Source organism: Podarcis filfolensis (assembly GCF_964270895.1).
Source record: "Podarcis filfolensis genome assembly, chromosome: 7".
NCBI classification, from domain to species: Eukaryota; Metazoa; Chordata; class Lepidosauria; order Squamata; family Lacertidae; genus Podarcis; species Podarcis filfolensis.
The window spans coordinates 21,660,826-21,683,297 of record NC_139603.1 but is presented as its reverse complement, the minus strand read 5'-3'; the positions used below and the strand labels follow the sequence as shown (position 1 = coordinate 21,683,297).

Genomic DNA, 22,472 nt, shown 5'->3' with positions numbered 1-22,472 from the left:
GGGTCATGTGGCCAGCATGACTAAGCTGCTTCTGGCGAACCAGAGCAGCGCATGGAAATGCCGTTTACCTTCCCGCCGGAGTGGTACCTATTTATCTACTTTGCACTTTGATGTGCTTTTGAAATCCAAGGTTGGCAGGAGCAGGGACCGAGCAACGGGAGCTCACCCCGTCACGGGGATTCAAACCGCCGACCTTCTGATTGGCAAGTCCTAGGCTCAGTGGTTTAACCCACAGTGCCACCCGCGTCCCTGCTAATGCCAGTACCATCCTTATATTCCTCTTGCCATAGGGTCATCCTATCCATTTCTGTATAAGAATATTGTTCAGGCTTGTTTATATAGTTACATGCTCGGATGCTTCCTTGTTACCTTTTAAACCAAGAAATAAATTTCACAAGGTAAAAAGAAAAGAAAGAAACCTTGCCAACCAAATGTTGTTGTTTTCTTTCCTTTGCAAAAAAAGCAAAACCACTAAGGCTTCATTCCCACAAGATCATAAGGACTGACTCGTTAAATCAGAGCAAGGTTCATCAAAACTGAGTCTTTCATCTCCAGCCAGAAGCTCCAGGGAAATTCACATATGGGACATAAGGGCCACCCACATTTTGTTTCCAGCGTCTGGAACTCAAAAATATACAGTGAATAAGAAGGGTCCCTACAATTGTCATGGGTGGCTCATAACCATTGACTAGCTATGACTAGCTACTCCTTCATTAATTTGTCTTCAAAGAAATCTATAGGGCTCGCAGAATCTGTAATAGAGGAATAGTTGAGGAAATGATTTTTTTTTAAAAAAAAAAATACTGTTGTGTTGCTTTAATGCAGAAGTTGATCCACTGAGTTCAATGAGACTGAAGCATTCTACAGGAACAGTAGAATGAGGTGCTGAAGTCCTGGCCAAACCAACCAACCAGCAGGTAGATAAATCACATTTTGAATGCTGCCTTATATAAACGATGGGTTGGTGGAATCTAGCACAGGAGGGAGAGGGTTTGGTCAACCACCCACCCTACTTTAAAGGTAAAGGTAAAGGGGCCCCTGACCGTTAGGTCCAGCCTCAGACGACTCTGGGGTTGCGGTGCTCATCTCACTTTACTGGCTGATGGAGCCAGCGTACAGCTTCCCGGTCATGTGCCCAGCATTACTAAGCCGCTTCTGGCAAACCAGAGCAGTGCACGGAAACGCCGTTTACCTTCCTGCTGGAGCGGTGCCTATTTATCTACTTGCACTTTGACGTGCTTTTGAACTGCTAGGTTGGCAGGAGCAGGGACCGAGCAATGGGAGCTCACCCCATTGCAGGGATTCGAACTGCCGACCTTCTGATCAGCAAAACCCCAGAGTTGGCCACGACTGGACCTAATGGTCAGGGGTCCCTTTACCTTTATTTTTATCAGAGATACCCTTGTGGAGGGTATGATCAACATGTGAAATTCAGACACAAGAATAACTTGAGTCCTTAAACCAGTAGGTCTCTCCACAAGTTTACACGAGTTTGAGGCGGCCTTCTGATTTGGTCTTTGTGGCACATAAATGAAATAAGCGGTTGCTATATAAGATCTTTTTGTAACATTATTGTATACCTCATAGAATCCAATGTTGTGCATTGCTGAAATAAATGGAGCCTGGAGCCTTGCACTTATGCCAGCTTGGCACACTGCCGCTTCGTTCTGCTGTATATGTAGATCCAGCTTTGATTCCTTGTAGGGACTGCAGCCGTAAGACAAATACAAGGTCAAAATCATGGCCTCTTAAAGCAAAGGCGGGAATGTGTACATTGCCCAAGCCTATAAATACAGGGAGAATCAGAAAGGGAAGGGATTCAGGCTCTCTTAAATGGGCTCTGTATTATTCAAAGGGAGATCAGAGAAAATTTATCGTTAAGCTAATATGAACATATGGATTATAGAATTATTTATGAAAAACATTCAGTCAGATGTATTGATCAGAGCAGCTTAAAGAACCACTGCCTTTTCAGCAAGCACTACAAAGCCCTGCGGTTTATGTTCTACAAGATTCCATCGGTAAACAATGATTTGTTGCAAATGTGAACATTTGCAACATGGAATGCCTAATCAAGTGTCTTCAGAATATTGGCTCTTTAGACGAACGTTGACACTTCAGAAGCAAATGACTACAAAGCAAAACAGCAATGCCGTTTCTCCTTCTGAATATTAATACCCAAGCGAGAATGTGGTGGGAGCAACAGAGAAATATATGAAAGGAAAATCCTCATAAGTCCTGATCAGAAAAAGCAGGCTCCCAAGACATACTTAAACAGCCGCGTCGAATTTTAAGGAAGACAGAGAAATGTTCACTTGCCGTTGGTCTCCAAATTAAAGAAGGAAATGTAAGAACTTTATATTGCATGCCCTCCAACATTTCTCTGATGAAAATAGGGACATCCTATTCCATGGGTGGTGGTGGTGATGCTGAAAATCATCATCATCATCATCATCATCATCATCATCATCATCATCATCATAACAATCCATCTGACCGGGTTGCCCCAGCCAATCTAGGTAGCTTCCAACATATATAAAAATATAATAAAACATTAAACATTTTTTTTAAAATAAAAATCCCTATATAGGTCTGCCTTCAGTTGCCTTCTAAAGGTTGTATAGTTACTTATCTCCATGGCTTGGGGGGGGGGGGTTCACATAATTTCATACCCTCCAACATTTTTTCAATGAAAATAGGGATGCCCCCAAGGAAAAGCAAGAAATTCCGGGATCACATCAGAAATCGGGATGGTTTCTGTAAATCCAGGACTGTCCCTGGAAAATAGGGGCACTTTCAGGGTCTGCAAACATAGCAGTTGCTTCTCAGGTTTAATGTTGGATGTAGATCGTTTGGCTTGGGCCTCAATGGGTTTTTATGCAGTTAGACTCCTTGCAAACATTCCACCAGCATGTGGGCTTTGCTGAGTTACTGGGGGGGGGGCGACAAGGATCTCTTATAGAGCACATAAAGGTAAAGGGACCCCTGACCATTAGGTCTAGTCGCAGATGACTCTGGGGTTGCGGCGCTCATCTCGCTTTATTGGCCGAGGGAGCCGGCGTACAGCTTCTGGGTCATGTGGCCAGCATGACTAAGGCGCTTCTGGCGAACCAGAGCACTGCACGGAAATGCCGTTTACCTTCCCGTCAGAGCGGTACCTATTTATCTACTTGCACCTTGATGTGCTTTCAAACTGCTAGATTGGCAGGAGCAGGGACCGAGCAACAGGAGCTCACCCTGTTGCGGGGATTTGAACCGCCAACCTTCTGACCGGCAACCCCTAGGCTCTGTGGTTTAACCCACAGTGCCACCCGCATCCCTTATGAGCACATAGGGACATCCTAAGGAAAAGCAGAAACCGGGATGGCTTCTGTAAATCCAGATTGTCCCTGGGAAATAGGGACGCTTGGAGGGTCTGATACTGCAGTATGCATTCTGTTTATGTGGCTAGAATCAACTTGGGCCAGGTAGACATATCAAGCTATTTTATGCTGACCACCTTACTAACAGAGGTTCTCCAAGACCTCAGAAAAAGGTCTGTCCATCTCTGCTAACTAAAAATGCAATGGATTCAGTCTGGGACTTTGCATGCAGAGATATCCCTCACTCCTGAACTGTGAGCCCTGTCTGGTGCTCCTCCATGAGGTACCCCACGGGATTTGAATCCGTGCCTCATCGCAAGGCACTGAGGCACGCCTTCATTCTGTCCCTTGCTGCCCAATTTTATACTGTCACTTTCTGTTCCACATCCATTTATTTATGTGTGATGCCGCAGGAGCAGCCACATATATGCCCAGTGTGTTCCTATTTCTCATGCCGTTAATTCTCAGCTTACAAGGGCAAGTGACACAAATGCAGGTCTGTGCACTAAGGATGGAGCAGAAATATTGGTTCATCTGGCTCTTGAATGATGTGGCCTACTTCATACCCCACAAGCTACTACACAGATTGGAATTTAATTATCCATCAGATTCTGAATTTTATAATATAGTTCTTGGCTCAAAAAAGTATAACAACAATAACAACAACAACAACAACAACAACATGTTTATTTATTCCTCCCAATCTGGCTGGGTTCCCCCAGGCACCTTTGAATACATACAAAAACATAATAAAACATCAAACATTAATAGTAACAATCTGATCCAATGTAAAAAAATTCACAATAACTTTAAAATAAACAACTTATATAAAATAAAGCAATACCCAGTAATCGATTAAAATCCAACCGTGAACAGTAAAATTAAACAACAGCAAATGATAAAAAGTTTACAATTACAATAAAGAATTGCTAATCTGCTCTGGTTCGCCAGAAGCGGCTTAGTCATGCTGGCCACGTGACCCGGAAACTGTACGCTGGCTCCCTCGGCCAATAAAGCAAGATGAGCGCTGCAACCCCAAAGTCGGTCATGACTGGACCTAATGGTCAAGGGTCCCTTCTCCTTTACCTTTAATCAATAAAAATAATAGCAAATGCATAAAATGTGGGGGCAGGGGGAGAGACACCACAATATATTAGTGTAAAATGCATTAATCAATGCATAACTCTGGTTGCCCAACAACAGTGGCCATTTTTTGTTTTTCTCTTTCAAAGAAATATTTCTGTTTAGCTTAGTTTTTGCTCTGCTGCCACAGGCAGCTGTAGAATTCTCCTCAACAATTGTCTTAAAAAACACACAAAAGCAAGCAAGCAAGCAAACAAACAAACAAACAAACCAACAAACAAACCAGAATGCCCTGGATGCAGAGAGAGAGAGAGAGAGAGAGAGAGAGAGAGAGAGAGAGAGAGAGAGAGAGACTGTCACTGCTTCCATCCATAAACTTTTAAGGAATTTTATCTCCCCCACCAAAAAAAGATTAAAAAATCACTCTAGATTGGAGAGACTTTAGCGATGCCAGACCCCACCTTTTTGAGCTGAAAATCCTCATTTGAGACCTCTCAACAATATATGGCTTGATACTGGAGCAAAGGCCAATTAAGGGTTTCAAAAAAAAACCACCCCATTTTATTCACCTTCATTCCTAATTCCAAACTTAATATTTTTTCCCTCCAGTGTACAAACTAGGTTAAGGTCACTTACCTTTAACAGAAGGTTAAATATCTTCATACCAGCTCAGCACAATAATAAATAACAAAGTGCCCCAAACATTGGTTCTAGACATACGTCATTTTGCTCCTTCTTGCAGCAGAGCAATAGAAAACTCAACTGCATGTTCTTACAGTTACAAAGGGCATGGGATTAAAAAAGAAAAGAAGTCATGGAAAGTAACCTAAAATTCAAGGTCTAGCAAAGTCCTGTGGCTCCCTCTTTTGGATGGCACATATTTTGAATCTAGCAATAAAAAAAGGGAAAAAAACCCCACACAAAAGTGACATATCCTTAGCATCGCAAAATGAGCTTCTGTTTGTCTAAAGTGGTAAACAGAGTGAATAAAACATGTTTTTCTATAACAGATTCTTGTAAAGTATAATCATTCTGTACACAGAAAATCTGTAGCCTGTATAAAAATAGACATTCTTTTGCCATTTACTGTTGTGACAAGATTTTCCCAGGCAGGCAGGGTCTTGCAAGAGGAGTTCACTCCACACAAAGAATGCAGGATGCAGGGAGAAAGTAAAAGGGAGATTGTATTGGCTGACACCTTGTTTTTAAGCGGATCAGCACTAGCTTTTTTTAAAATGAGGCCGAAAGAAATTGCATATGCCCAGCACAAATTAAAAGCCACTTGAGTGTGGGCTGCTTTTCACACCTATCAAAAGAGGCATATTCTGGTGCTCCCGACTGACTCGCTCTGCATCTGTAAGGGGGGAAAAAGCAAAAATGGCCAAACTACTTTTGGAAAAGGAATAGAGGAAAGAGGATCAAAGGATCTCAGTGCATTCCTTTTGAAATGCTATTAATAAATATTTGCATTCGGTACACAAGGATGGGTAGATCTATCTATCTCAAGCTTTTGCTAGTTTCATAGGCATTCGTTTGTTTGGAAGTCTGTTCCATTCATTTCCGCATTAACTTGCGTTTTAAAAAATCCATGTGAAAATTCATATTTATGTACTCCTTTCAATACATATTTAATTGTGTGAAGCTTTTAGCACGCTCTTTTCAGGGAAGAACCGTGTTGCAAAAACCAGATAAGTGTGAAATGTGAAGGATAACATGCATTGTAATCTGTGCATTAGTCCAGGAGGTGCTGATCAGATCAGTGCACACAAATTCACAAAGGGGGCAGAACACATCTCTAGCATCTCTTAGACTTGCCTGCTACCCAATGTATTTGAGTCTTGTTGTCTACTCTGACTCTCCAGAACCCACCCAGAGATGGGTTCCTTCCCATCACCTGCTACTTTTAAGTGAGGATGGCTTTAAAAGAGGATTAGATAAATTCAAGGAGGACAAGGATATGACTACTAGCCATAATGACTATCCTCTGCCTCCACAGTCTGGAGGCCACAATGCTTCTGAGTACCAGGTGCTGGAAGCCATAGGAAGGGAGAATGCTCTTGTGCTCAGGTCCTGGCCTGATCTAGGGGTTTGGGGATTGAACCTGGGAAGAAGAAGAAGAAGAAGAAGAAGAAGAAGAAGAAGAAGAAGAAGAAGAAGAAGAAGAAGAAGGAGGAGGGGAGGAGGAGGAGGAGGAGGAGGCGTTTGGGCTTGATATCCCGCCTTTCACTCCCCTTACGGAGTCTCAAAGTGGCTAACAATCTCCTTTCCCTTCCTCCCCCACAACAAACACTCTGTGAGGTCTGTGAAGCTGAGAGACTTCAGAGAAGTGTGACTAGCCCAAGGTCACCCAGCAGCTGCATGTGGAGGAGCGGGGAAGTGAACCCGGCTCACCAGATTACGAGTCCACCACTCTTAACCACTACACCATGCTGCAGGACCTTCTAACTCCAAAGTGATTGACCTGCCCATCCCATATACAGATAAATCATTTCACATTTCAGTGAGTGAGTGGAAAGTAAGTCTGCAGCAGTGCCCAAAGGTCTATGTATACGTTCAAGCTTAAATGCCAATGCACTGATGCCTTTTAAGAGCCTTTGTTTTCATAGCTCTTGATATTTCATGATAATGATATGCTTACCAATAAACAACAAAAGCAACAAAGGGACTAGTTCTAAATGAAATTCAAAATCTGAATCTACAGTGATTCCTCTGAAGATCAAAAGCCCATGCCACAATAAATCTGTAGGTTCTTCAGATTGCATGACTCTTTTTTTTTACTCTAGAGTCTAGACTAATGGATGTCAAAGAAACAAACTCCAAATGATATCCAACTGAGATTCACTTTGAGCTTTTATATACGGTAGTACTCTGTAATAATGCAGAATGGTGGAATACTGGAGCCAAGGCTATAATTCACTGATGAACAACGACCAATGCACACACAGAAAATATATAACCTTTGCTCGTAAACCAAAAAGAAAAAAAAATTCCACCCACAATAGAGAGAAGAGAAGCACTTGACATGATTGTCTTGAGATAAATGAGAGCACATCCTTGGAGGCAGATGACTTGCAGAACAAAGGTTTGGATGTGCTCTGAAAAGTTGATTTAAAACCCGCTCTTGTAAACTCAGCACGCTTCCGTAGCTTCTGTGCAGGATTAATTCTTGAAAGGGATATTAGAACACACCAACAGGGCGAAATAAGATCAGTTAAGTTGACCACTGTGATTGATAGTTCCAGCATTCAAAGTACCAAGGAGGTCTTAGCAACACTGAAATAATGCAGGTGTGCTGTTTAGGGAAGTTTTTAATGTTTGATGTTTTATTCTGTTTTTAATCTGTTGGGAGCTGCCCAGAGTGGCTGGGGAAACCCAGCCGGATGGGCGGGGTATAAATAATAAATTATTATTATTATTATTATTATTATTATTATTATTATTATTACCCTAGATAAATTGGGACTTCTTTCTGATTTTGCTTTAAGCAAGGCTGCCACGGGAAGCTCATTTGGGACTCCTCATATGTGACCTTCGACTCTTAGTGTTTGGGACTCATTGTAGCAGTCCCCATGTAACTAGAAGTAGCATTGGAAGAAGGAGTTCCGCAAACTGCTCATTTCTCCCACAGTTCCCCACACTGTTGCTTGAACTGTTCTATTCATGGAAGCCACTGCTAGATCATAGACCCTTCTATGAACAGAAGGGCAACCCTGGTTACAGCCCAATGTCTTTCATATTTTGCTCTGTGCAGTGGCGTAGCGTGGGGGTTGCAGGGGGGGCCGGCCGCACCGGGCGCAACATCTGGGGTTAGGGCAAATCCATGGGTTAGGGGGCGCAAATCCACGGGTTAGGGGGCGCAAATTACTTGCCTTGCCCCGGGTGCTGACAACCCATGCTACGCCACTGGCTCTGTGTAAAGTTTACTCACAATTTCAACACTCCTATGGGAGTAATGGCTTTGCATGTTTTGGATAATTTCCCATTTGCTTTTCCTTCCAGCATCCTTCATTTTGCCTTTATGGGAATAAAGGAGAATGGAGAAGGATCCACTTGGTCCTACCCAATAAAGTTCATAGCACTTATGTAAGATTCTACAGTCTTTTGCACTGATTTCTTAATTTTAAGCACTGCCCCTTCCCCATTACAGAATCATCAGAGTGCCATGCAAGGACCAATCATTTAGAACATATCACCTGGTTAATTTAGCAGGGTGGGGCAGAATACTAGGTAAAATAAAATGAGAGTTCTCTGGTTGCCTAGATCCTGGTTTGGAGCAAGTACTCTTTTCTGAGAAAGCCCCAGCAGAGATTTAAAATCACAAAGTATGCAGCAAAGTAAAACATGGAAATATAGGCTGTTAGGTTTTTACAATATCCCATTCGAAGTTGCTTGCAAAGCTCCCCACTTCCCTTAGCATAGAAAGAGACCACACATTTGGTAAGATAAAAATATGGTTTGCTTGCAAACTCTTCAAAGCTCAGATTCATGTACTTTTCCATACAGCAGCATGAAAAGACAGGCAAAGTAACTTAGGAGTTGAAATGGTAAATGCCTTTAAATTATTTGTATAGAAATACAAAGATGGCTTGCTTACGCCACGTGGTCTAAGCTGGGAGAATCCAGCTTAGACCTTCTTACTGGTAGGGTTCACATGGTGGAATGGAAGAACAAAGGCTTGATGACCCTTCCTACCAAGGTGAGGGGGAGTGACCTAGCTAAGCCAGGCAGAACAGCTTACTCTATGGTATTAACCCCTCCAAGCAGTGCTGGTTATATGAGGCTGGATATGCCGCATATTCTTCATCACTAGCAAAATGTTGGTAATTAGGCGAAGGCAGAATGACGACTTGTATATGGAGGAAGGGACTATAAATGGGATCCAGATGCAGTTTTGTCTTTCACTTTCTCTGCAGACAGACATTATTCCCCATTTATGCTGGATCCTTGTCTTCAGGAACAGACCATCAAACTGCTCTCACATCAGTGTTCTTCTCAGGTGCACTTATTTCATGGCTGTGGGAGAAATGTAATGGAAAATACTCACTTTTAAGGACAGAATGGATGGGCTAAGGAAAAGGGATGTTAAATTTGTTACCAGCCCCTAGCAAAGCTAAGGATCAAGACATGAAAAGTTCCATCTCAGTTTCTCCGTCTTGATCTTACTAGTGTGATGAAGCACATACACACATACACATTCCAAGCCCACTTAGACTCAGGGACAGATTATATGCATCAGAAGACGTGAGGTTGTTACAACAATCTAAATTTCCCCAATGGTATTATTTCCCCACACACCCCAACTCAAGGAAGACAAAAGAAGCAACAAAGATCTATTATCTAGGAGAAGACACAGTGTTTTCCCTCTGGAGGACTTTCTTAGAACTATTCCTACTGCCATGTTGAACAGCAGATACAGACAGATACTGGTTTCCCAAAGGATTTGCATCTGTAATTTAAAACAGTTGGAGAATGCAACCCACTTTGTATTGCAATGTTCTTTGTATGATGTCCCAAGGGAAAAATGCTTGAGAAATATTTTTTTTCTAGTTACCAACCTATTCTGACCAAGAAATTATCTGTTTTGTCTTAAAATATGTTTATTCATAGACTGGATGTTGACATCCTTCTGTCTTAAGAGACAATGGAGTGCGCCTCCAGAGGTGGACACTAGTACTGCATGCTTTAGGGACAAAGTAACTCCAAGCAGAATTGAACTAGTGCAAAGTAGGAAGTTTTAAGAGTGTGCTCAGTTTAATTTTACTTTAAATTGGGTTTTACTCCATGGTATTACATGTTTCATATAATCATCTTATTGTTTATTCTTTAATGTATTGTACTGTTTACTTCTATTGTCTTCTCTATATATTAGTAATTTTCAGATTGTGTACTAAAGGTACCACGGCCAATGGCTAGTACAAGAAAAATTATGACGATGATGAATATAGAATGCGCAAAAATACCAGCCATCCTGTACATTCACTGGGTATTGCAGGGAATGTGCACAAATTAACAGCATCAATGGAGGGTTTTGCATTTTGCCAGTCAGGATGCATAGTCCCCATGTAATGTTTAGGAAAGATACACAGTCTGACAGATGAATAAGGTTATTCTTGCATTGCACGGTCACTATGCATATTGTCTGTCAGGACATTTTGCACATGTGCTGGTCAGTGCATATATCCTATAGCATTGCTTGGAGGTTATTCACACTGACAAGGCGATGTGCAAAATCATGTCTTTGCTCTAAACTTGTGCACACTCAAATGTTGTCTCAAATGTAGTCAACAACCATTTTTTATGCACAAGCTCTTTTCAACTCACATTAAAGCCAACATGTACTTATATTATATTGAGTGTGGCCCAGTCAAATTGTTCAAAGGGAGAGTTAAGCACCTGCCTTTTTAAATTAAATGATCTGCCACCTCAGTGTTATTTTGCTTTTCTCCATTTTAAATTGATCTGCTTCCATCTGTTATCATAATAGTTTTAGAATGCACATAGGTTATTTTGTTGTTATAATTCTCAGTATAAAGGTGATCAGTCTGACAATCTTCAGGGATCTATGCTTTTTTCCAGGATTCCTGAACCACTGATCTGATTTGCCAATTTTATGCTGATGTTTTTAGCTGGTTGTCCTCAGATTTACTGGCGGTCTGCAACTGTAACTGGTCAAGACAGCATTTGAGCATTCATAAAGAATTGAGGAATAAAGAAATTTAGTATCATCACCATGAGGCCTGATAGATTACATGTCACAATGTTGCTGGAGGTGACCCCCATCCATTTCATGGAGAGATGCTCATAATATCAGACAGTCGTGGAAAATAATGTTGCACACCCCTCTGTGCGGTTCTGTTTAGCATTTGGCAGACAGAAGGTTACAGTGTTTGTGAAACACCAAAATGCCTTAAATAATGCTGAATATCAATATCATACTTCAGACAAGCTGTTTATGCGTCAGAGGGCTTGTCACATTGGATAAAAGCAGCATTTCTACAAGGGAAATAATAATCTGCAGGAAGAAGAGGTGATACTCTTGTTGTTTAAGAGCCAATTTGTTTTTTCCCCTCCCTCAGCCTCTTTTGGGAGCTTTGAGGAACTGAAAACCTCAACCAAGGATAGGCAGAACTTCTAACATATGCACAGTTCAGGCAATGGAAGAGCAACTATCCAGTTTGGGCAACTGAGCCGACCACTGCCAAATACCCCATCAGTCCCTGCCCCCCAAAATACCATGACTGCATTATGTGCTTCTGCTTTCTGCTCAAGATTTTGAGACAGGTGGTCTAGAAATGCAAAACAAGTAACTTTAGACAAACAAAACAAAAAAACTACTCAGTTACCGTACATTATAATATAGCCCATTCACTGCTGCCAGTAAAAGGATTGGCTCACATCTGCAAGGCATCTCTATTCAATCTGCTTAAGAGCTTAGTTTTTTTTTTTTTTTGTATATATGTTAAATAGCTGTTGCAGCAAAATCAACGGTTTCAAGTGGAACCCTTAAATTAATCTTTAAGGGGCCTCAAGAAAATGTTTTGTTTTGTTTTGTTTTGTTTTGTTTGTGAGTCTTTAGGGCACCACTGTCCTCTATAAGCTTATCCCCTTTCCTCAGTCCTATGGAGTAGTTTTTATTCTTTTCTTTTTATTCTTTTTTTTTATTCTTTTAGCATGGCTTGATGGAAATTGAGTTCTTGAAGCTCAGGTTTTTGTCAGCACTGAATAAAATAGGTTCCTAGCTATATTGACTACCTCCCCCTTCCCAACCCCTTCTGATTTGCCAGCAGGCTACACCCAGAATCATAGAAGCATGGAATAGTAGAGTTGGAACGGGCTCAGAGGGCCAGCTAGTCTAACCCACTACAATGAAGGAATCTCAACTAAAGCATCCATGACAGACAACACCATCCAACGTCTGCTTAAAAACTACCAAAAACTACCACCTTCTGAGGGAGTCTGTCCACTGTCAAAGTTTCCCCCCGATGTTTAGTTAGAATCTCCCTTCTTGTAACTTGAACCCATTGCTTCAGGTCCTTGCCTGTGGAACAGGAGAAAACAAGTTTGGTCCATCTTACATGTGACAGCCCTTAAGATTTTTGGGAACCTAACTGTTATGTACTGAGTTGAATAGGATCCAAACTGCAGCAGTCTGGTTGGTCCTAGAACAATAGGACCCAAAAGGCAGCAGTCTGATTGGTCCTAGAACAATGCAGCAGTATGATTGGTTGGCAGGAACCACCCAATCATGCTCCAGATAGAAGTGAATCCACAACCTGATTGGCTTACAGTAGAATTCCGGAATTAGCCAATCATGTGCAGCCCATTGTGTAAATAATGTATATAAAGCAGATACTTTGAGGGGACATTCATTCATTCCTCCTCACCACTATGAGCTGAATAAAGAGCATGAAATCACTTTGCGACTCTGAGTATATTTCACTAACTCCCTCAAATGTTGAGGAAGGGTTGAGGGAGTTGGGTATGTTTAGCCTGGAAAAGAGGCTTATGAGGATAACACTTGGTTTCCTTGGTCATTTTGGTCACCCTCATCTTAGTCAGCTTCTTGGTCAGCTTCTTCTTAAATTCTGGTGCCCAGATCTAGACACAGTACTCTAACCAAGGCAGAATAGAGCAGTACTATTACTTCCCTTGATTGGGACACCAGACTTCTGTTGATACAGCCTAGAATAGCATTAGCCTTTTTGTTGTTGTTTCTGCTGCTGCTGCTGCATCACACTGTTGATTCATGTTAAACTTGTGCTCTGCTAAGATACCTAGATCTTTCTCACTTGTATTACTGGTAAGCCAGGTGTCCCCCATCTTATGTTTGTGCAGCTGGTCATTCCTGTCTAAGTGACTAACCCACAATGACAAATTCCCTTTCTCTACCTTAGAAGGCAGCAAGTGGGTTATCAGCAGGGCTTTTTTTCAGCCAGAACTCACCAGAACTCAAAACAAAAATTTTTTTTTTCCTTCCAGTAGCACCTTAAAGACCAACTAAGTTAGTTCTTGGTATGAGCTTTCGTGTGCATGCACACTTCTTCTAATAAAGTGTGGGCTGAAGAAGTGTGCATGCACACGAAAGCTCATACCAAGAACTAACTTAGTTGGTCTTTAAGGTGCTACTGGAAGAAATTTTTTTTTTTTTTGTTTTGACTATGGCAGACCAACACGGCTACCTATCTGTCACCAGAACTCAGTTATGGCAACTCTCAGGTGGGCCACATTGTCATTATAAGAGAACAAAAAGGTGAAGGTAAAGGACCCCTGACAGTTAAGTCCAGTCGCACATGACTCTGGGGTTGCGGCACTCATCTCACTTTACTGGCCGAGGGAGCTGACGTTTGTCCGCAAACAGTTTTTCCGGGTCATGTGGCTAGCATGACTAAGCCACTTCTGGCAAAACCAGAGCAGCATACGGAAACGCCGTTTACCTTCCCTCTGGAGCGGTAGCTATTTTTCTAACTTGCACTTTGACGTGCTTTCGAACTGCTAGGTTGGCAGGAGCTGGGACTGATCAACGGGAGCTCACCCCGTCATGGGGATTCGAACCGCTGACCTTCCGATCGGCAAGCTCTAGGCTGAGTGGTTTAGACCACAGCACCACCTGCGTCACTCTATAAGAGAACAAGGGAGGTGTTAATAGCAATTCTGGCACCTCTTTTTCTAGAAAAATTGCACTGGTTATCAGCATACTCATTCACTATCAGTAGCCTTGGATCTGAAGGGGTTAGGGATTAGGATGGAAAACCACTCCTACAAGTCCATCTCCTGAAGAGTCATATTGGAGTAAAGGTGGGTCAGTTCCAATCTTGATATGTGTCATTTAATTGTTTAGTTACTGAATTTAATAGAAAATTAGCGAGCTCTTGAAAAAGAACATTCTGGCATTGAAGCCTAGTTCCAGAGGTGGTTTTAGGGCATTGTCACCTGTGCAACCACTACACACTGGGCATTGCCCTGCAGGGGACACCAAAACAATGGAGTGTAAGAGGACTTTTAAAGAGTCTTTTAAAAAACCCCAGATGTTTCGATGTCAGATATAACATTGCAAAGCACATGTACCTAACACAACCTACTGGGTGATCTTGAATGTCGACATCCCTCAGTCCTCTTTCCTTCAGCGGAATGCTTATGGCATAACAGCATTTTACAACGTGCAGTGAGCCTGCAAAATGAAATGATAGAAACATCCAAATTAATAAATAGTATTTTTGTGGGGGATTTTGCTGTCTTCTAATAAAGTGTGGGCTGAGTTTTATTTTTTGCCAGCCTCATTAGAAAAGCAAGAGAACAGTTCAGCAAAATATAGGGAAACAGCTCAGTGGCTTCCCACAGTGACAAGATACTGAGCTCTAAAGCATGCTGCAGAGTTAAGCAACAGGAAGTAGAATGTGGTTTGTTTTCATTGTCAGCTGACTGTGAGGGTGACAAGGGATTGTGCATGCTCTGTTTTAAAGTTGCTAGAGGTTAGAGTGAACTCTGTATCATGCTTGTGTATGACTCTGCATAACAAATTAAACACATTACCATGGTGATTGCTATAGTAACATTTAAACTGGCATAATTGCTAACAAATCCCCACCACTGATCTCAGCGGGGCTTGCTACATCTTGGTGCACCTCCAGAATCTGAAGAGAACCTTTTGCACTAAAATACCTTTGAAAGATGTAGCACAACAAATATATACGTATGCCTGACCCTAAGCAATTTTACTTGGCTGAAATCCACCCTTCCCTACTCAGAAAATAAATGTTGAACTTATCCATTGTTAATATAATTACCCAATTTAAATCATCACTCCAGAATGACTGACACATTAGCATGATGGCTGATCTCCCAAAATTAAAGCAAAGCTTTACGCCTGCTATGACCCCTGGCAGTTGCCATCTTAGTTTCCTAAAAATTCCATGACCAGGAAGTTTCATCATTCCATGAGTGTGAGTTAAAAGTTAAAACCCTGTCAAATGAGTCTTGCCAGTAGCACTTCTTCAAATAATCTCAGTGACTGAACTGGGATTTAAGGCTTCAGGTGGCCCCAAACGTACCATGGACCTAAATTGTTCAGGCTTTTGTAAATTAAAACAAGGACATTGAAACTGGCTCAGTAGTACATGGGCAGCCAGTGCATGATGCTGTTGGCCTTGTTCTCCCATCAGCAGTGTAGCTGCTACATTCTTCACCAGTGGAATAGTGTGGGCTGCCAGTGCCTGGGGCTGTGCAGAGGGGGCAGGTTGGAGGGAGGGAAATAGACAGAGTACACATGAACATCCAACTGTCTAATGACATACATGTCACCCAGGAGATTGCAGTCAAAGAAATAAGAAAATAAGAGTCATTCCGTTCTCTGGAGAGGTCACTTTCTGGTTTGCATGGAGAATCTGTTTTCAGTATTGCCCAGTGGCAGAAGCATGCAGCTGTATTGAGGCAGCACTGAGTGTTTTTGCACCCCCTAGCAATTTTGCGCCCGGGGCAACTGCCCCATGCCCCCCATGCTATGCCACTGTTCTGAACCAGCTGGAGCTTCTGAGCTAGGGCAAAATGCAGCCCCATATAGAGTGCATTGCAGTAATCCAGCCCCAAGGTCTATTATGGCTGACTGTCCTTGTTTAGGAATGACTGAAGGTCTTGGACCAGGCATAGCTTGTAAAAGGCACTCCTAGCCAAAAGAGAAAACATGGGTTTCTTGTGATAAAGATGAACTACACAATTACTTCTTCAAAGGGAACACAACCTCATCCAGAGAAGGTGACTTGCGTATTTTCTGGACATGAGAAACACCCACCGAAAGAGCCCCTGTCTTCCCAGAGTGATTAAGCACAAGTTGGCCCTCCTTCAGATCCCCACTGCATTCTTCATCCTCATTCTCAGGTGACATTAACAGTGCATATAACCATTACACTCAAACATCAATTCTCTGATTAAAATAGGGATGTCCTATTCCCCCCTTCTTCTTCTTCTTCTTCTTCTTCTTTTTCTTCTTCTTCTTCTTCTTCTTCTTCTTCTTCTTCTTCTTCTTCTTCTTCTTCTTCTTCTTCCCCTTCCCCTCCCAACTGACTCGGTTGTCCCAGCTTCCAACATACTGTATATAAAAACACAATAAAGCATTGACATAAAAAAAAAAACCTTCTCTATACAGGGCTGCCTTCAGATGTCTTCTAAAGGTTGTATGCTTACTCATCTCCTTGGCTCAGGGGTCACATAAGTCCATACCCTCCAACATTCCTCTGATGAAAACAGCAACATCATAAGAAAAAGCAGGATATTCCAGGATCAAATCAGAAACCAGGACGGCTTCTGTAAATCCAGGACTGTCCCTGGAACACAGGGACACTTGGAGTGTCTGGAAACCTGTCCAACTACAGTGTTTAAGAAACCAAAGTTTACAATGGCTTGCTTGAGTGGATGCATTCAGAACATTTTTCTTTTTTCTTTTTTCCATTTGTGTGCATTAAAATGCCTGTTCATGCTTGATATGAACTGAATGCACTATTGATAAACTGCGAAGAGGTAAAAAAATATTTGCCGTTGTAATGCTAAAACTTACGGATGGAATAGAGAGATAAGAAAGCAAGCATGATGGCTTGACTATATCCTGCAAGATGGAATTTGATCCAGAGCTTAAGAAAGAAAAACACAAGACATCCATTATAAAAGTCTATTCCTTTTTAAGATTCACTAGGCCCAAGTTAAATTGCATTAAGGATAAGTTGCTAGTCTAATGCAGGCGACCTACATGCGGTGGGGTGAGGATGGAGTCTGAAGACTAGGATTATACTATTGCATTAACTCCAGATGCAATGGCTTCTAAAACAAAATCACAACAACAACAACAACAACAATAATAATAATAATAATAATAATAATAATAATAATAATAATAATAATTTATTTGTACCCCGCCCATCTGGCTGAATTTCCCCAGCCACTCTGGGAGGCTTCCAACAAAGATTAAAAATACATTAAAATGTCACACATTAAAAACTTCCCTGAACAAGGCTGCCTTCAGATGTCTTCTAAAAGTCTGGTAGTTGTTTATCTCTTTGACATCTGATGGGAGGGTGTGGCGATCACACAGGGTCCCCGGACGTTTGACGGTCTATTGATCCCTGTGCCACCACTATGATCACTTCCCCGCTGCCACCAACCCGTTTCTCTCGGGTACACACGGAGTCCAGACAGTTGTTAACATTAAATCAAATAAGCAAGTTTATTTTATAAGCATTAACAAGGTTATGGTTTCAGATATTTTTTCTTGTCAGTTTCTTAATCTTAGTTTCTATACCGGCCTATACCTTCTTATTAACTTCTAACTGATTATCCCAACTGTCTATCGGTCTCCTCCTAACAGTTTCTCTCACTCTCACACATCAAAACTAGACCAACCCACAGACTTATCCTCCCTCTGCCTTCTCCAACTCCCAACTGACTTCCCAACAATTCCCACTCTAACTCTAACTCCTCCCCTTGGGTTCCCACTGGCCAATCACTTCACACTCATTTAACCCTTTCCTTATGACCCACCTAGGAGGGCAAACGCCACAGAGGGCGTTCCACAGGGTGGGCACCACTACCGAGAAGGCCCTCTGCCTGGTTCCCTGTAGCTTTGCTTCTCACAGTGAGGGAACCACCAGAAGGCCCTCGGTACTGGACCTCAGTGTCAGGGCTAAACAGTGGTGATGGAGACGCTCCTTCAGGTATACTGGGCTGAGGCCATTTAGGGCTTTAAAGGTCAGCACCAACACTTTGAATTGTGCTCAGAAGCAAGGCTTAAACGGTCACTGAAACCCACTTCCCACTGCAGAATTTCTCCACATGATCATATTAAGATCCCTATTGGATGAGACCAAGATTCCATCTAGTTCAGCGTCCAGCATCCTGCATCCTACACTGACCATTCAGATGGCGCCTCCGAGAAATCCACTGGCAGGGCATGCAGGTGGCAGCCTACCCTACTGTTGCTGACAAGCAACTTGTAATCGGTGGCATGATATCTATTGTGAGCTGGAGAAAACATCCATCAGATATTGCAGATTGACATTTCTTCCTATTCCGTGGTAAACATAAGGTTTTCCTAGGGAAAGCAGTGGCACAAAACCTATTACAACCTACTGGACGAAAGAGGAACCTATTGAAGTTGAGCCTAGAAGTCACAGACCAAATGGAAGACATTGCTGGACAGAGAGAAGCATAGATGAGCCCTTAGTCTCTCTGACTTTAGCCTCATCCAGGCATTCTTAAATTGCATCCATTGAAGGGTCTGCAGGGTTCATTACAGCCCTTTGGTAGACCTAAAGAAAATATGGAAACTCTAGTCAGGAGGAAGAATCTGAATGGGATTGAAGAGCTTTATGGGGCTGAATATGGGTGGCTGTTTGTTGTTTTCCTAAGAGCTAGAAGCGATATGATTACTCTTCTTCAGCTCACTCATTCTGTTGTTTTCTTTTAAGTAAAACAGTTTTTTCAAGGCTGGGTAATACTTTGATCAGGAACGACAGTGGGAGAAATTCTCCTGCTAATTTGAGTTCTTTGTTTACAGCTTTTTATATAGTAAAATAAGGTGCTGTTTGAAATTGCTGTTTTATAGCCATAGATCTTTGTGTGCCATATATGTTCTTTTGGCCACGAGAAAGAAACTAGCATCTCTCAAATACTGCCGTCATGTAGAGGCACCGGTTGACGTACATTGCACTTCCTTTTTAAAAATAAATTAAAATAAAGCTGCAGCATGAACAGCCTTCACCTTACTGGCAGCTTCACACACTCTCAAGCCATCAGCAAGTACCAGCTGGCTCCTTGACCATTACCACTGTTATTCCAGCAGTGAAATAGAATGGTCACAGTCATCTATGGAAACGAACAAAACAAAGGACTTAGTATCATTTGTTTTTTTTTTAAATAATTTTTATTAACTGGCCAATCACATCAAATTAAATCACATCACATAAATTCCAAATTACAAAGCCAAATTTTTAAATTTTGTTGGGGGAACCCATACTTCAAGATCCAAAGGGGGATTCAGATCATCTTCTTATTACTGCATTAATGTCCAAATCAGTCCCAATCAGTCCAGACAAAGTTCATAATTCTATCCAGTCTTATCGTGGTGTTTCCACATCGTATCTTGTTCATATAATTTCTCTTTTTCCTTTACGATCTCTTCTGTTAGTCTCCTTAAGCCGATAAGCAAATATAATAATCCTGTGTGAATTTCCCGTTCCTCCAATCTAAGTCCAGATGGTTTCCATATATCTCCTTCGTAGATAACATCGCTCTTTCCATCATAAATTAGGCATTTGTCACTCTTAAGTTCCACCGAGGAGTTGATCCACGATATGTAAACAGTTCTGTTTCTCTCTTTCTCCTCCCAGACCCAAGAGCTCCAACAATGCCTCCCAAAATGGCGACGGCATTTTTAACTGCGTCATTCCAAAACTCTTAGCTATCCAGCTTCGTCTTGAAACATTGCTTTGGTTCGAAAGTTTATCTCCACACAGCCTTAAATCCACAGCGTAAGTCCTTTTCTGACTCATTAGGGGAGGGGATTCTTGTTTAATCACATAAAAAAAGGAAAGGCAGGTTTTTCCCCCACTCCCCCCTCAGTCATTTGTCGTACCGTATCTTGACGCATCTTCTCATATTTTATTCTTGTGTTGTTATCAGAGATCTCTTCTGTCAGCAGTCTTTACTCCCCCTTTTTCCTTGAAGTATGTGCAATTTATCTAGTCCAAATTGTTTCTTTTGAAGATTCTTGCAACTAGTGGCGCGAATCAGGGACGGCGTCCAGGAGTGCCGGAATCCCACAGGAGGGCTTTGTGCCTAGTGCCCCCACCCCCACAAATTCGGGGGTGGTATAGGGCACAGCAGGCAAGGGCCGTCCCCCCCCCACAATCCTGGGGGGTTAAGGAGGCTAATTACCCCCATCATAGCCTCCAAATTACCTCGTGTGGGTCGGAGAGATGTTATTGTCAGCCATCTTCCGATGCGCCACCTAGTGGCCCCCCGGACTTAGTATCATTTGATTCTGAAATGAAAGTTCCCTGAGTGAACTGTGCTCCCAACAGGTAAATAAAGAAAAAGTCGGGAGATGGGTTGAGACTAGCAGTGCAATCCTAACCATGCCTAATGGAGAGAGAGATTTATTGGATTCAATAGCATGGAATGCTGTAGGCAACACTGTTTTTAAAGCCTTGATGCTTGCTGTTAAGTTGTGGGCGAACATATCAGACGACACAGCGATTCTTCAAACAGCTCTTGTTTATTCAAAGGCCAGAACTGAACTGAACTGAGGAGCTCAGTCAGCCTGCTTATATAGAGCTCCAGAACAATGTAACTGTAGCAACTTTCTAAAACTATCCAATCACTGAACGTCACTTTCGATCCTTCATTTGCATACAAACTATCCAATCACTGAATGTCACTTTCGATCCTTCATTTGCATAACTATCTACAGTATCCCTCTGCTGGCCCAGGGTGAGAACTACAGTACATAACACTTGCACACATAGGGTGGAATGTGGGAACAGTGGCGGAGCTTCATACTCTGACACTGGGGGGCAGAGAGCAGGCGGGGTAGGGACTGGCACGTGTCCTGGGAACATGGCGTCCCGCCGCAGGGGCATGGCACATGTCCTGGTGGTGTGAAGCGCCGCCTGCGGGGGCGTGGTGCCCAGCGCCGGCGGGGGCAGCTGCAATGGCACCCCACCGGGATCACAGTGCTGGGGGCCGTGCGCTCTCCCCGCACTCCTCTTCCTCCGCCACTGTGTGGGAATTGAGATTAGAATGCCTGTACACTGTGCCAGAGTTAGCAATTTTACACCTTCAATGCTGCATTTGTGATTGGTGTAAATCACACGCCTTTCTGAGAAGAGTGTGGGAAACAGAAGACAGTCTTATGCCTTCCGCTGTATGTACTTTGTACAGTGGTACCTTGGGTTAAGTACTTAATTCATTCTGGAGGTCCGTTCTTAACCTGAAATTGTTCTTAACCTGAAGCACCACTTTAGCTAATGGGGCCTCCTGCTCCTGCTGCCGCCGTGCCGCCAGAGCACAATTTCTGTTCTCATCCTGAAGCAAAGTTCTTAAATTGAGGTACTATTTCTGGGTTAGCGGAGTCTGTAACCTGAAGCGTATGTATCCCGAGGTACCACTGTAATGTACTTGTGCCTGTTGTTCTCTCAGAGCTGGAGAGAATGGACACCATTATGCTTTGGTTTGTACGTAGTGTGTGAATAAATAGTAGATTAGCTCTATGATGTCTCACGCTTCTTGCTGTGTTCTGCCAGAAGCTTAGTGTGCATATATCATTATGATGTATGTTGCTAGAAGCACACTGGAAAAGAAGGGAGATGCCTTTTCCAGAGCTGCGCATACCAGAGGCTGCTTAGAGTTCCAGGGGCTTGCAGGCACCCCCAGGGCATTTTCCAACAGCCAGTTCCTAAGCTATTTACACCAGGGTGGCACAACCGAAAAGACTTGGATTGGGCTCATTGCAATCATGTGCTGGCTTGACCCAACCATACCTTCCAAACAACCCATTTTGGCAGTTTCTGTTGGCACCATTTGCAGAGGTGCATTGAGGTGTTCCTCTGTTGACAACTGAGCTCCCTAAATGATAGACGCCAGCAGAGCTGTCACCCCAGGCAAACCCCTTCCAGCATGGCAGTTCAGAGGTCTGGCTTACTCTGAATCAATCCATCCCCGATAATTATTCCTTGTTCAACCTTTAAGTCTCTTCCTCCATCTTTACCAAATCCTCATCCCACATAATGTGTTTTCATCTGCTGGCATTGCTCATGTCAGACAAAAGCACATACATTTACACCTGCAATCAGATGCACTGCTATCCAATATAATCTTTGCCTGTTGTACAGATTCTTTAGGGAGGAGTTTGAGCCACACATGGTCAAAATGGTGGAGACGGATATCTAGCAACCATCAAAGGAGGGATCCCGCCCCCTAATCTAAGTCATTTTGATTTAGCCCTGCATGGAAGACTTTTCTAGCTGTCACTCCTACAGGAGATAA

At 42.6% G+C, this 22,472-nt stretch overlaps 1 protein-coding gene and 1 long non-coding RNA gene across 2 annotated transcripts in view; one reads left to right on the top strand and one right to left on the bottom strand.

Annotated features, from left to right (window-relative positions):
- The window catches only part of CDH9 (cadherin 9), a 133,464-nt gene that overhangs the window by 23,219 nt on the left and 87,773 nt on the right, over positions 1 to 22,472 (top strand). The window lies entirely within an intron of this gene.
- The window catches only part of LOC310767285, a 28,468-nt gene continuing 15,288 nt past the window's right edge, over positions 9,293 to 22,472 (bottom strand). Inside the window, exon 3 of the long non-coding RNA XR_014550840.1 lies at positions 9,293 to 9,458. This is a non-coding gene — a long non-coding RNA (uncharacterized lncRNA). The remainder of the gene's footprint in view (positions 9,459 to 22,472) is intronic.